The sequence below is a fragment of the Onychostoma macrolepis genome, chromosome 20 (assembly GCF_012432095.1).
Source record: "Onychostoma macrolepis isolate SWU-2019 chromosome 20, ASM1243209v1, whole genome shotgun sequence".
NCBI classification, from domain to species: Eukaryota; Metazoa; Chordata; class Actinopteri; order Cypriniformes; family Cyprinidae; genus Onychostoma; species Onychostoma macrolepis.
This window is the reverse complement of record NC_081174.1, coordinates 18,941,432-18,957,870: the sequence shown is the minus strand read 5'-3', so window position 1 is coordinate 18,957,870 and position 16,439 is coordinate 18,941,432. Positions and strand designations below refer to the sequence as shown.

The following is a 16,439-nucleotide window of genomic DNA, read 5'->3' as shown; positions in this document are numbered from 1 at the left end:
GAAATTCCTTCTGCTGTGGCGGTCTGCTTTATCATGGGCTGACAGAAGACAGCACCCTGGTGTTACTGCACACAGACTACCCACCATCCACCATTTCTCTCTTATTCATCTTTTTCAGTTAAAGGTGAAGTGTGTAATTTTTGGGCCACATGTGGGCAGCACTCTGTCATATTGCACAGCAGTAAGTCGGGCAACCCAACTACTCGAGGTTCTGTCTCTTCTTTTATCATGTCGCGTTTCACCTTAAAACTGTCATAGCTAATAAAGGTACAAAAATGCTAAATACTAAATAAAGTTCTATCATGACAACTCGGAATAGATCTGCTACGCTTCTGAATTGCTTCTGCTGTTGGTTATTGCTGTTGTTGTAGATTATTGTTGCTGCTGCAAAGCAAAGCAAGTACAGGAACTTGCTATTGCCAATATATACACCGAGACAATGCTGTGAGTATGTGAGACATACTGCTGCTGCACAAGTAGCATATAATAACCCGGATCTGCAGATCTGTACAGGTGGAGCTGGGGAAGGTGGAGGGTTTCAGAGGAACTCTGAAAGAGCGCTGCAGAATGCTCCAGTGAATGCTAACCAGTCATTTAAATGTAAAGCAGTAATCTCATTTGGCTACAAAATACAAAATGCATTCATATTAAAGATATGTTGTTTGAAAACAAGTCTTAATATCTGTTGGTGTGTTCTCAAGTAAATTGAACTTGTTTTTAGGATTTTTAGATATTTAACTAGAAATTTTGACTAAAGTACTCATACACTGCCAAAAAAATCATGATCAACAGATTTTGATAAATATTTTAATAGATGAGATTTTACATCATGTAGTTTTGCTTCCCAAATAAATGTATCTTGATTTAAGACTGTTTAGATATTTGTACTGGAAAACCAAAAGTAAGGAAATCTTTTTTTTTTTACAGTGTAAAGAAACTGGAATAAAACCAAAATATATATATAATTCTGCCTTGTGTCTCTCTGAAATCATTACAGAGTTTTAGAGATTGATGGATTAAGTGAATGAGATTGTAATGAAAACACTGATGATGATAATGTTGTATGTGTTTGTGTACTTTATGTACAGAAGGAGGTGTCACTCTTTTCTTCCTGAAGGTTCCCTGTTGTGTCCATAAACGAGGTTGGTGTAAGTTTATCACAGTCCCGCAGACCTCTGCTCCTCTCTTCACCTGCTCTCTCCCTCTCTGCAGCCTCCCCTGGTAGTCGCACCCCTAGTCCAAACAGTAGTCCCTGTTATCTGGCGCCCCTGTGTTGCCTGGTACTGCAGGACCTTGGAGGACCCTCCACCCTCTCTGAACAGAGCAGCTCCCCAGCGTAGAGGCTCCATTGGCTGGCTTATCTCCTCGTCTGTTGGTCCCAAAAGGTCTGTGCCCCATTCTTCTGTGGCTAATCTACAGCCTGGTTCAGCAGCACTGGCACACTGGAAAAGAAGCATGCAAAGAGCATTCCCAGAACTGATATTCACAAACATTTCAGAGCGAAAATACAGTCTCTGAGTCTGTTTATTCACTAGTTTATTACTTATAATAAATAAAAGCACAAATCACTTGAATGCGATATAGCAAAGACATAACCAATGCAGCAGCAGGGTGTATTGTCTTCTCATCACCGGATTTATGTTTGATATGAGAGAATGAGTGAGAGGTCTGAACAGCCATCCTTAGAGAGTAGATGAGGAAATGACCTCATGCAGTATGTGCGGAGGCGCTCCCTAATCAGTGGTTCATTTCTGCTCTCTGCCCCCAGGCAGCTCTCTAAAGCGTACTTCAGTTTAGATACTGGATATCCAACGTTCCTGTTCGTGTTTTTAGGGGCCAAGCGCAGAAGGTTCACCAGAGGTGCATAGACCCTGTTGTTTTTGTAAGAGAAATGCTTCCCCTGCAATGGGAGTCTATGGCAACCCGTTTGGAGGAAGGTTGTCAAATTTGGCACACTGATTGAGAGGGGTCTTTCCCAGTCAAACCCTCTAGCCATCAGCTTAAAACTATTTCTTATGACCTTTAAACCCTTTGGTTTAGAAAACAGTACCTTCTTCATCTGCTTTAGCTAATCATCTTCAGTTGGTGCTTCTGATCTTTGTCATTTGAAATTATTATTATACTGTAGTCTGTTTCACTAATCCGCTTATTCCTTTTCCAATATTAACATATATGATGCTTAGACCAAATCTCATAAAAGTTATTTTTGAGTTGCGTCACATTACTGAATTAAGTCGACAATATCAAGCAGGCTGTATCTCGGAAGTAAAATTGTGTAGGTTTGGTTGTGACTGTGATTGTAATTAAATACTATGTAATCTCTGATCACCTTCTAATGGTCAGAAAATCATAAAATGTGATTAAAATGCTTGCAAATTTGCTATAATTTGATGTTGCAGTACCAGATTTTTAGAGAGCTGCCATATTGCTTATGCATAATTATGAGTTTTAAACTCATGAAATCAAAATTGCAGTTGAAATTGTCAAAACTGAATAACACCATGCATTTTAACGCACTTCAGTTTGACATTTAATGTAAATTGTCTAACCACACCATAGTGCATTGAAACAAACATGGTAAATGTCATTGGCACTGTACCCTGAGGGTATTTGAGCAATTTGAAGACAGTGCCACCTTGAGTTCAAAATAAATGTAATGTAGATAAATTGGTAACATTTTACAATAAGTTTCATTAGTTAACATGAACTAAGAATGAACAATACTTCTACAGCATTTATTAATCTTAGTTAATGTTGATTTCAGCATTTACTAATGCATTATTAAGTTGTGTTTGTTAACATTAGTTAATGCACTGTGAACTAACATGAACATGAACGACTGTATTTTTATTAACTAACATTAACAGAGATTAATAAGTAGTGTAATAAATGTATAGTTCATCGTTTGTTCATGTTAGTTAACACATTAACTAATGTTAACAAATGACAACATTGTAAAGTGCTACTGATAAGTTTAAGTTTACTTTTGAATTATTTGGTCTGAAGTTATTCATTGGGTTCTTCTTATTCTTTGGGTTTTTGGATTACTTGTCAAACAGATTTCAAATTTAATCAAAAAACACTTTTCATCTCATGAACAGAAATCTCCATGGTCCAGAAATCCTCCACAGTTACTGAGATTAAAGCTGCAATTAAATATAACTTATCAATTTTTTAATCATTAAAATCATTGTCACTCTGAAATCATCAGAGATCTTCCAAAATCTTTTTATCAAACTTTCCACAACAGATAATTAAAAGCTCAAAACCCATGTCATGTAACAAGTAAGACCTGCGCATTAGCATTACACAATTTTAAATTAGCGGTGTGTTAATGGTTTGGTCCCAGCTGCAGATGCCTGTAAAATGCACTTAGATAATGGATCTGGGTCTGTAACCAAGCTATCATTAGCGTGTCCAACGCTCATTAAAACACATACATTAATGCAGATTGAATGAGACCGGGGGCCCTTTGCGTTTCACAAATGACTAGACAGCTGTTCTATAAGACTGAGACATAACCTTTTAACACACTGTGCCACTGTGTAACCTATGCGGTGATTAAGGAGACGCTGCCCGGTAGCCAGACTGAAAAATTCACCTAATGCAATTCCCCTTCGGGGGACTTGGCCTCTTATTCCCAATGATTTCATGTGTGCAATCTATGAATGCACGGTCCACATTAACAGACATTGTCCTTTAGGTTTATGAGCTTTATGGGATTAATAAATAAGCTGTCTGCTCAGTGCTTCCATCCCCTCTGTCTTAACTCTGTGGTTTGCATGTGTGTGTGTCCTAAATGAACTCATGGGAGTTGCCGTCCAAATTCTCGGCTAGGGTTTATTTAGTGAATGCAAGAGGCATGGGGTAAAAATCAGGCTGGCTAAATATTTGGCTGTGTGCGAGGCCCTACTGTCACCGTTGTGAAAATAGTCCCTCATGGTCTATCATCACTATGTAAGTCATGTTCATTATTCTGCTATAAAAGTTTATTGCATTATGAATCATAAAATAAATTGGGCAATAATCAAAACAGCTCCCATTACCATGTGGCCTATGGGAGTCTGTCCTCACCATGCTGCTACTTCATGACTAATGCACAGTGTATTTAAAATAAATGCAAATATTTAAAATAAATGCACCTTCAGACCTTGCAGTGTTCCCATTTCACCGCCATGCGTGTCACTGTTTTTAATCGCAAAACTCATTACGTATCTACTGGACCTTAGGGGTTCGTTCACAGAACCCCTTTTTGCGTTTTACCGCGCTGCTTTTCCAATGGAATTAATTGTGACCATGGCGCTTGCATATTTTTTTTTTTTTTTTTTTGTGAAAAACATGCATCACTCAAAATGCACACACAAAATCAGTGCAACTTTTAAAAAACGTATTTTTAGAACTTTTTTCCCACTGCCATGCATCTTGTGTTTTTAAATGAATGCATTATGCGAGACAGACCCCTTAGAATGTGATGGCTAATTGTTTGGCAACAAGTTACCAACCAATCATAAACTGAACAGCCTCATTAAATATTCACACGCTTTGTACAGTCACAGAAACTTTGATGCGTTGTGTTTTGTTTCAGCTGGAAAAATCAAAGCGTCAAACAGTGATGGAAAATATCTTAATTGAAGAAGAGACTTCAGTTTTAAAGGTGTGCTCCAAAAGTCAGTTCTATTATATATGAGCCAAAGTGATGTGTAAGAGCGAGTCGAGCCGTAATTTAAAGACTGAACGCTGCATTCGTCCATTCAATGATATTGACATCGCAAATAAGAATGTAAACCTGGGGTTTAAGAATGTAAAACCTTGAAACCTGGATGTCCAAGATTAATCTATGAGAATTATTCATTGTGTTGACCTTTTGTTTCTTTTTAGTATTTTTATTGCAAGTCACAGTTTATGACAGCAAATGTAATACCCACTGGAACCTGCTTATGTAAAATTAAAGGTTAAATGTACCTGGTTGGAGATCACTCCTGAAGATGGTAGAAATATTTTCATAATTTTATCATAAATGTTTAGATTACTGTGAATCTTGGTTTATAGAAAAAAAAAAAAAGTATTATTATTTCTCTCCAGATCATTAGTACTACGGCTGTGGACACCAACATTCCAAATTTGCTCTTGGGGCTGCAGGAGAACGTCTGCTAAGCCAATTACTCAACATTAAATATTCCTGTTCCAATGTACCACACATGTCAGCATGCTGGATGCCTTTTCCTCATTAACACAACTGTGGAGAAATAAGCTACCTAAAGATGAATGTGACTGCTCTCATTACTGCCTTTAAGCACATGGCTCCCTCCCTTTGCGTAACTTAGATCTCAGTGACAAATTGCTTCAAATTGTCTCTGCTCTGTATTAAATCAGTGGCTCAAAAAAAAAAAAAAAAACTTGGAGAGTCTGGCAGTGTGATGCACATGAGCTGCAGGCCTCCCACGGCGAGATTATTAAAGTGAGTCTGTAGCTATTCATCACCCCCAATAGAGACCTGCAGGCATCAAATGAGTGTATCGTCACCCAGTGACTTATTGTAATATGCCAGCAGACAACAGGCCACACATATTGCCCTTAATGACTTTGCACTGCATCGTGGGTCATTCTGCGGTGGATTATACAAAATAACAGTCCTGATATTTCACATGAAGTAATTTGTTAAATGTATGCGATATGTTCATCTATTTAAATCCATGCAGTCCAAGGCAGCAGAAGAGGAGGTAGAATGAGGTATCAGCTCATGTGGATAGTGCTCAATATTATTTGTGAGATATCAGATGTGTTCATTATCACACTACAGCATGTATGAGTTGCTCACAATGTATCGTACAGTCAGCAAAAGGCACAGTCTCTGTGATGTCTGTCCCATGAATCTCCAGAGCACATCAGTTAAAGAATCGGTGAGAGAATAATAATGACAATGTATTCAAAATTCCGTTTTTTCCCACTCTTGCTTTTTATAAAAGAAAACGGCTTGTATTAATGACCATGCCAGGCTCTCTCATTATTGTATTATCTTTATTTGCTAAGTAAATTGTTGTGTATGTGCTTAACATGCCTTTTAAGTTAAATGAGCTCAGACTGTGTTTCTTTAAAGTCATGGCTGGTGTTTCTGTCTGTGAAAATGTGGACTGCGTTCTCTGGTTTCCCTGATCAATAGATAAGCATACAATTCCCTGAAACCAGGCCCCTTCTTCCCTCTCAACATCCAAAACGACACAATAACAGCTTGATGATTTCGATTGTGGGAGGAAGACCATTATCTTAGCTGAGCAATCTGTTGTATTTTGGGGTTGGTTGCCTTGACTTAATATATAAAATTTATTTGATCAAAATACAGTTATATTGTGATATATTATTACATATTAAAATAAGTGTTTTCTATTTTAATATATTTTAAAAGATATTTTTATTCTTGTGATGGCAAGGCTGAATTTTCAGCAGTCTTCCGTCTTCAGTGTCACATGATCCTTAAAGGGATAGTTCACCCAAAAACGAACATTTGATGTTTGTCTGCTTACCCCCAGGGCATCCAAGATGTAGGTGACTTTGTTTCTTCAGTAAAACACAAACGAAGATTTTTAACTCAAACCGTTGCAGTAAGTCAGTCATATAATGGCAGTTAATGGGACCCATGCACGGCTTTGAGAGTAAAAAAAAAACACTGTCCAATGCAATGTCCAACTGTCCTGAGTGCATTCACATCAGCCGGTGCGTGAGCGTGCTCTGGCATAGTAGATGCATGCGTGGAAACGATGCAATGTCCAACTGTCACTCATTGTTTACTCATTGTTTACGTATACGTCACTCATTGTTTACACTGTCACCCACTGGCTGTTGTGAACACGCTCAGGACAGTTGGACATTGCAGTGGATCAGAGATAAAAAATTATATAAATACTGTTCAGTTTCTTGCACAGACCGATCGTTTCGTGTCTTAAGACCTCAATGTATCGTAACGAGCCACAGGGTTTAATTTGGTTTTGTCTGTGAATGTTTTTTTTTTACTTTCAAAGCCGTGGGTCCCATTGACTCCCATTTTATGACTGACAGACGGCATCGGTTTGAGTTAAAAATCTTTGTTTGTGTTCTACTGAAGAAACAAGGTCACCTACATCTTGGATGCCCTGGGGGTAAGCAGATAAACATCAAATTTTCATTTTTGGGTGAACTATCCCTTTAAGAAATTATTCTAATATGCTGATTTGGTGCTCAAGAAACATTTATTATTATAATTAGCAGTTGAAAACAGTTGTGCTGCTTTCATTTTTTGTGAAAAGTGATTTTTCAAGATTCTTTAATGAATAGAAAGTTCTACACATATACACATATAATATTTACATTAAAAGCATGAAAGAAGTGGTTTTTGATGCTCCATACTAATGTTGCATGCCAGCTGTGATCATGAGACACTGAGGCAGGCACATCCATTCGAATACATTTTTAAACACATTCTAATGTATTCACAGGTCTGTAGACATGTTCCCAGAAATCCGTCTTACCTTATCTGAACCGCACTGTGTTCTGTAGTTTATAGCCCTGTTGTTTACATCAATTCCTCAAATGTATCTAGAGCAGAAGCATGTAAAGTGCATCTTGGTGAGGGCATGTAAATGTAGAACATGAATATTTAATCATGAAATGTGTCTAATGACATAGGTTTGCATTACTGTACACTGTGTTTTTATAACATATGAAATTTGAAAACATTCTCCATACAGTTCTAGCTTAAGTTAATGCACAGCTAATGTCATCTGTGTGTAAGGGATGGGCGCAGATGCAAACTCCACAGAGTCTCATTCACAGTCCATAGGGTTCATTTTTACTGAGCTCTAGAGTGGCACCACATCTGAGGAGCCACGTGGGAAACGGGGAGCACAGCTCCTCTTCGGGCACGCAACGTCTGTCTCGCTTGCTGTAGTAATCTTGTGCGACGTCGTGAAACCACTGGCCTGAATGACTGTTGTCATGATGCGAGAGAGTATGGATGGTTCCTGTGTGTGTGTGTGTGTGTGTGTGTGTGTGTGTGTGTGTGTGTGTGTGTGTGTGTGTGTGTGTGCTAACTTACCTGAGGGCATACAGGAGGACTGTGTGCTTCAGTGCTTAATGGCGCTTACCACTGCCGTGGGCATGGACATGGAGATACACACTGACAGGGTCACGCAACAACCATGCCCCAGGTCACATGCCTTCCATGCAAACCTCCAGTGGATAATGCAGGGTAACTGTCACATATTGTAACTAAAAGCTTGATTCTCTCCTTTCTGACATTGTAGGTGCAGGGATTTTTATGAGTGTATGTCTGCGAGGTCAGTTGCGGTTAATGTTAGAATGGGCTCGGTTTGGGGCTAAATTACTTTGAAACATTCCGATCCATTGGAAGAAGTCTTGCTGAAGAACCTGCAGTCTTCTTTTCTGCCCCTTGGCCAACAAACCAAAACAGCACTCTCGTACAGTATTTATAACTAATTGTGTATTGTATTACTTTACCTAAGGCTAAACTTAAAAATGTTTAAATGAATAAAAATGGTGTCATCATTTACTCAGTTTAATATTTTATGATTAATATTTTTTGAATGCCTAAGCTGAAGCTTCAAACATGACTGAACTACCATGAAAGTATTATAAAAGTGGGAAAACTATTAATGTAATAATCTAATAAAATCTTATTAATATTCATTTATATTTCAGTTCTTCTGAAGCCAAACAATACCTTGGTGTGACAAACAGTTCAAAATATAAATTTTATTTATTCATTGTTTCCTTCTCTGCCGTTGCATTTATTTATTTATTTTCTTGTATAGGAAGCACATTTGCTCATAATTATGACGTAAATCATAATTATGACAAAAACCAATCATAATTAAGATGTTATTTTTTAAGTAAATATATTAGATGAATGACTGAGTAAACTCTGTAAGACTTTGCCATAATATTGACTTAGTATATCATACTTTTGCCTTTTTACATAATTAAGACTTGGTGTCTCATAATTTAGATGTTTTATCTCATAATTTTTATTTTTATTTTGTAATCTCATAATTATGATTTACAAAAGCATTATTTCTTTTATATATGTGGCAGAAATGAGCTTCCAAGCTTGTGTAGTACTGTACTTTCATTTTTGGTTTTGGTTGATAAATTGCTTGTGATGTAATCATCTGTATAATAGTTTAATGTATTAATATATTTAGAATGTAAAAGTACAACATGTGAAAAAATACTGAGGTCAGAATATCATTCAAAGTTTGGGGTCAGTAAAAAAATAAATAAACCAAAAATTCAGCAAGGATGCTACTAATTAATCAAAAGTTAGTTTTTTGTTAGTTTTTTGTTTTTTTGCAAAAAATAAAAAATAAATTAAAAAATTAGATCATATTTTAAATAAATGTTGTTTGACTTTCAATTTGTCAGAGTCCTGAAAAAATGCATCATATTTTCCACTAAATTATTAAGCAGCACAACTGGTTTTACCATTGATAATAATGTGTTTGAGCACCAAATCAGCATATTAGAATGATTTCTGAAGTATCATGTGACACTGACAACTGTCACATGATCCTTCAGAAATCAAGTAATGGCTGCTGAAAATTCAACTTTGGCGTCACAGGAATAAATTCCATTGTAAAATATTTTAAGATTATTTTAAATTGGCTTTACAGTATTTCTGATCAAATAAATGAAATAAATAAATTGATCAAATAAAACCTTGATCGGCCTTGGTTTGCATTTTGACCCTAAACCTTTGAACAGTAGAGTGTATGCGATTTAGGTTATTCGGGATTGACTTTTGCTTTTGAAATAGTCTTGTAGCCCCTACCAAATGAGATATCAGCCTTCAGTTTAACCTTGCGTTTAATTTATGATTCTGAGCCCGAAGCCTTCTACACTGACACAAACGCTCTTGATAGCGTAATGTTTTCTTTTTTTGCTCCTTTTTGTCTGTTCCACATTTGTATCATGTTGCTGAGTTGAATGGGCCAAGCCCTGGAGTGATAGAGAGAGATAGTGCGAGACAGAGGAGGGAGTTGAAGGTGAGCTCCACTCCCTTCACACACTCCTCAGTCTCAGAAACAGGATCTCGCCCAGCCCTATCGTGGCTTTGAAGAGATGACTGCCGTTGTAAATGGCAGCAGTGGCCAAGGGCTGTGCGTGAATAATTGAATAGAAGAAACTCCACAATGCCACATTTCCGTTTCTTAAGAGCTCAGTGGGGCTGTCTCAGTTACCAGTTATGTGCAGAGAAAATGAATCTCCTTTGAGTCGATGCCTTGGTTTTTTGCAGCGCTGTGGGCTACGGGTGAGGTGACAAAGACAGGGAGGCAGCCCCGAGATAAAGTTTGGCCAGCCATTATGTGTGTTTTTTCCAGGCTTTTAGCCTAAGCCTCGGGCTAGACTGTGCACAAGCCTTTGTGTGAGACTGATGACATTGATCTCAGAGAGGTGTTTCAGCATTCCTCACTCTCCTTCTCATTACCTGACTCATCCGCTTTCTGATGCCTCTGACCACAGCTTGTACACACACACAGTCTGGCGCTAGCCTGATGACCTTCAAGATTCGTGACGCTAGCAGGCATAAGAGCAAAGATAATATGACCAATTTGCCTTTTCTTCCAGTATTGTTATAGGACCTCCTGAGTCCACAATAAAAATCCAGGATTGTAAATTTTATTTACCTTGAAAGGAAGCCAGTTTTCACCTGAGAGTATATCAAATAAAAAGCAAATTTATTTTTCAACTTTAATATTTCAGTTTGTTCTGATGTTATTAAAGCAAAAGTGAAACAAACCTAAAATAATACTAATAATACAAAAAAATTCTGAAATTGATGTTATTTTTTTAAAGGTTTCACTCAAACTGATGATTAATGTTGTTTTATTCAGGATGCATTACATTGATAAAAATAGACAGTAAAAAATATTTCTATTTCAAATAAATTATGTTCTTTTGAACTTTAAAATCTTCAAATAATCCTAAAAAAAATCACGGTTTCCACAAAAATATTCAGCAGCACAACTGTTTTCAACACTGATAAGTATAAATTTTTCATGAGCACCAAATCCGTATATTAAAAGAATTCCTGAAGGATCATGTAGACTGAAAAATCAGCCATTACAGAAATTAATTATATTTTAAAATATATTAAAATAGAAAACTACTAACATTTTTTCTCAGTATTGATGTTTTTACTGTATTTTTGATCAAAAAGTTTTGGTGAGCAAACAAGATCTTATACAATATATAGCATGGCATAGTTTCACTTTATTTCAGGCAGGACTTGACTGTTCCTACAGGATCTTTTAAGTTTTACTAGCTGTAAGGTTGTCAGAAATCTCCTCAGAAGTGATGGATGCGTGCAATGAACTTGTCATATGCAGGAAGCTTGAAGCATTTTGACTGGCAGATCTTTCAAGTCTTGTAACAGAGAAACAGTTCAATGGTCTTGTGGTCTCAGGGACAAAAGCTCAGCTGTATCAACTCGAACACTATAGAAGAGGATTAAGATCTATATGCAGAGAGTTAATGCCGTAAGACGGAGCCAAAAACCCTGAATCGGGGTTTAAAAATGGCTGGGTCTAAAACAGACAGTAATAAACCTGCAAATTATCCAAATTTGATCAGCTTTTGATGCTGTTTAATTAAGGTTTTATCATTTAAAACTTGATTTGAATGCTAATACAGCTAAATATGCGTTATTTTGAAATGATTAGAAATCAGTAAGTAGCCTTATTTCTTTGCGGTGAAATATACATATATTTTATTATCATAGATGAAACTTGCATCATTAGTTCAAATATAATTACTAAATAATCTGTTGTCTCCAAAACATTTCAAAGTCATTGCATGATTTTTGAGGGGGTTTTTTTCTTGATTAAATAAAGGTTGTTAAAAGACTGTTTTTATACCAGTTATAATGTCCTAAACTTTCTATCAAAGATTTGGACTCTAAATGTTGTTAAACACATGTAAACAAAAACCTAAAGTGTAAAAAGTAAATTTATAATTCAACTCATTATACACAGGTGATGGAAATGATCAATGACTGTGGTGGGAGGTAAAGCTGCAGACTCAGATAGTAGTAATCAGCAATTATATAAGTTCAAGGAAAGAGCTTTAGGGGACAAATATTTTTTCTACATTGATTAGTAATGTTTTGATATCATTCATAAAACATTAAAGGCATTCTTGTTCCTGCTACATTTTTAATTAATCTGTCTATCTATTCCCCCACTTACAGCATACATAAAGGAGAGAGAGGCCTAACATGACTTGTCCTGATCCACATCCCCATCTATTCACAAAGTGGTCCATGAGCCTGCGATGCGAAGCAAAGCGACAATGGGATCAGTCCGCATTTGCATTATGAGCACACAATGCATGACACAAGCTTGCCCAGAGAGATATTTCTGCTCAGAAAATATCTGGCTTCAGAAGGATCTGTCTGCGGTGCTCAGCGTCACTCCACTGACTCTGTCTCTTGCTTATTAACAAACCAGCCTGTCACTTTATAAACCCTGTTTCAGCTTTCCCTCAGCCGTACACACATACACATCATGAAATACACTTAGACAATGGAAAACACACAAATTGTAGTAATGCATATTAGAAATTTTGGGGAATTCTACACAAAAAAGATTAAAAAATATATAGCATGACTTTAGGGCAGCTAATCGATGTATTGTGCTTCAGTTCACTTCGAAATATTATAGTAAAACTGGCCTAGATATAATTGTCATCATCCTTTAAATAACATAATTACAAGTGTTTTTAATTATTAGTAGGCTATATACATTATATATGTTGTGGTTTGTTTTGATTAATTGCCTGCATTATATCCCAAGATGAGCTACAAATGAGATGAGAGTTTGTTTTTATTCTGCCAGAGGTGCTATTAAGAAGATGGGAATGATGATAACAAATTTTTCTGGGGGGGTTCCAAACTCTTTTATATCCACAATTACCCACAATGCAGCTGTGATGCTGAAAAATGTGTCCTCCATCTTATATTTCTCAAAATAATGTAACCCAAAGGTATAAGAGGGCAACTAATGAACCATGATATTTAATGATAAAGAGCTGGCAAGGAATTAATAAATTAATAAATTATATAAATTATATAAATTAATAAATATAAATAATGATAAAGAAATTGAAGAACAGATTGGACTGCACTGAATAAATATCTTGACCCTCTTCACTTCATCCTCAACGTCAAAGCCTGCAATGTTTCTCACAAAAGGAGCAAAGAGAGAAGAAAACTATGTTCGTACATTATAATATGTCTTTCAGGATATCTGGAAATGTGAATATACAAAAATAACCGAAGTAATGACAAAACAAGAGAATGACACCTACTCTGAAAATCGCACATACTGTAACAGAGATGTGGAAATGATCTATGCAGGGATTTGGCAAGGTTCTGTGTTTGGCTTCAGCTCCACCATGGATGGCGAGCCGCCTGAACTGATGTCTGAGCGTTATTTATTTATTTACAGCACATGGACAATATTTCTTCTAACAAACCTGATAAAATGGGCCTGTGTACATTTATATTAAAATACTAAATACTCTATAACACTTTACAATAATATTAATTTATTAGTTCATGCATTATGTATTTTTACAACTTTTACTCATCTTTGTTAATGTTAGTTAACACAAATTTGGCCTTTGTTTCTTAAATCCATTCACTAGTCTTTGTGTGTATTGTGTAAGCCACCGCCCTTGGAGTCTAGACTTTTTCTGATAGGTCCAGATTCTGGTGTTTAAAGGATCTCCGGGGCCTGCGGGAGCCAATATAGGGCTCTTATACAACACCACTAGTCTGCAGGGAGAACGAGGCATTAGCCTTACAGCTGCTAATGGAATCACTTCCACCTGAAGTGATGGACACAGTCCGGTTGGTTTCCGCTGGGAAAAGAACTGCAGCTGGACCGAGGAAAGAAGCGTTACGGCTTGTAACAAATCCGCACATACCGGTCTTCTCATTCCCTCCCCTGGAGTCTGTCACCGGCCCTGTTCATCTAGTAAATAACAAGGCTGCTCCTGGTTATGTCATTAATTATTCCAGGAAATAAAGGCTTGGGGCTTTGGGTATAAACTCTGATGAAAACCGCAGCCAGATGAAGTGAAGTCATACAACTGCCTGAGCTCGAATGAAACTTGTATTATGACAACAATGATGAGGTAATGCCACCTAGTTTAATCAAGGTGCACTAGGACAAAAATAAGAGGGGGAAATGATAGAGGGATAATCTGGACATTGTCTGACTGACAACAGTGCCCCAACCATCACCCTTGACCTCAGGGGTTCATTAGTTCAGACCAGGTGGAGAAAGAAGGGAGGGGAGATGTATGGTTATGGTGCAGGAAAGAGGAGAGGGACGCTGGGATTGAATGGCCTGCGGTGGTCCGATGTCAGACTGGGTGATGGATAACAGATCCAAGCTGCCGGTCTCTGCCCTACTGCAGTCCTGTAATCAGGACTTTTCAGATGAAAAGAGACTTCTTGTGTTGGATTTGGCACAGCGATTCACCCTCAGGTCCTACTTCAGTTGGAAAGTTTCACAAATACTGTATGTGTGATCGAAAATCAGTTCCTATTTTCTCTAACGACCATAACATAAAGAGGTCACATGGCTTTCCAGTAATTCAATTAGTGTCAATGGGGTTCATTGGACTGCGCCGAGAACGGCCCTACACACACAACCCCAGAGGTTAAAGCAGGAGCAGAGAAGACAGCTAGATGGATCAGTGCCTCCAGTTAGCTCAAGCATGAAGATTTAATCAAGATTTTAAAAAAGATGAATTGGCTCCATGTAATGAAATTGTAATGGGCATGGTGGGCCTAACAAAACAAAGGGGTCAGCAGGTATATGACATGGATGTTCTGCGTCTCTAGCCCTTATCTAACCCATTCCATCTTCTTTGAGAAAATATAGCCTATCAGAGTCAGGAGGACTGAAGAATCCAGCCAGTGTTGAATAGAGGTATGAATGTTTGAAATCCTGACATAAGTGAGGGATATGTACAATCAGTCATTAGTGCTAAAGAAATCAGGGCAAATAAATTTACAAATAAATATGAAATATGGCATGAAATATTGATTTGGGTTATAAATATTGATTGAATTCTAATTTTACCGCTAATAAGTTTCCCCTTAGAAAAAAATTCCATTGCAATGTACAGAACAATCAGTCTAGCGACAAGACGACAATTGCATTATTACAGTATTATTAAAAGTCTTCTGAGGTCATTTTCACCAAGCTGATAGCTGAGGCTAAAGATGGAGCATATTAAAGAGAGCCATGTAGGCGAATAAATAGACTACACTCTCACTTTCTGTCGTTTCGTACAAACACAACTGGCACTAATTCTGTTGTCAATTGTAGTCCAAATTTATTAACAATAATAATACTAGAAAAATGAGACTGAGGTAAATGAGGAAGACCTATGCAAAGATTTTCAAACGGAAAATGGCAAAGGATGAGAAGTCTGCTGAACAGACTACAACTCTTCCTTTTCTTCCAGCTGCTTTACAGCTGAATAGCATCTTGCAACATTGACACTGGTATTGAACTGAATTGAATCAACAATAAACTCGAACTGAATAACAATGTTGCTGCCTTTTGTATAGTGCAGAAACTGAACTGACTCCATTGCTGAGTTTCTATAATTGATTCTTCTACTGCCTGTTTATCTCTGTGAAACTGCTTTGAGAATCTGAATTGCATAAAGCGCTATAGAAATAAAGGTGGCTTGACTTGATTTGATAAAGTTATCCACTGTCCTGTAAAATGCATTCACGGGCAAAAAATGTCAGCTGTTTTTGACAGTATAGTGTATAGTGTAGCAATATAAAGCACAGCTCACACAGAATCACCATCAAACCAAGCAGCTTTCTGTTTGCCAATAATGGAAAATTCGCATGACCAAGAATGTGAAAACCGTGGTGGGATCTGTAGATTTTACAGATTCGCTGCATAACAGACACCTGCTTGGTTATAAAGTGACTTCTGTTTGAGCTGTGCTTCGTACATCACTACACTATTGACAACAGACATTGGACCTTTTTTGTCCACGTAATTTCACAAATATGACTGCACCTTTATGTAAAATTCTGGATCGTGTGGATCTCTGTTGAAACGACTGGTCTCACCCACAAACATTCGCCAAACAATTTTCTAGAACAGCTTCAAACATCTGTAATCTTTCACACTTACTGTTTTTGGAAGTGGATTTCTGTGATATTGAGCCTGTGCTTTTCACAGCTTTATCACATGCAATTTAACATTTCCTTCAGAAGACACCACCCAAATGCAAGCAGGAAAAAAAGCTGACAGATTAAAGTGATCCTTCATAGCAGAAACATTAAAAAAGATGAGAATTTATCTCCAAGCCATACTGGAGCCAAAGAGGGAAAATGCAGCAACTTAAAA

The 16,439-nt window shown here is 37.2% G+C and overlaps 1 long non-coding RNA gene across 1 annotated transcript; it reads left to right on the top strand.

Moving 5' to 3' along the window:
* Nucleotides 1-943: 943 nt before the first annotated feature.
* On the top strand, nucleotides 944-12,633 carry LOC131527659 (uncharacterized). The gene is made up of 3 exons (XR_009267714.1): nucleotides 944-1,142; nucleotides 1,213-1,385; nucleotides 12,239-12,633. It is a non-coding gene; the product is annotated as an uncharacterized LOC131527659 (long non-coding RNA).
* The last annotated feature ends 3,806 nt before the right edge of the window (nucleotides 12,634-16,439 follow it).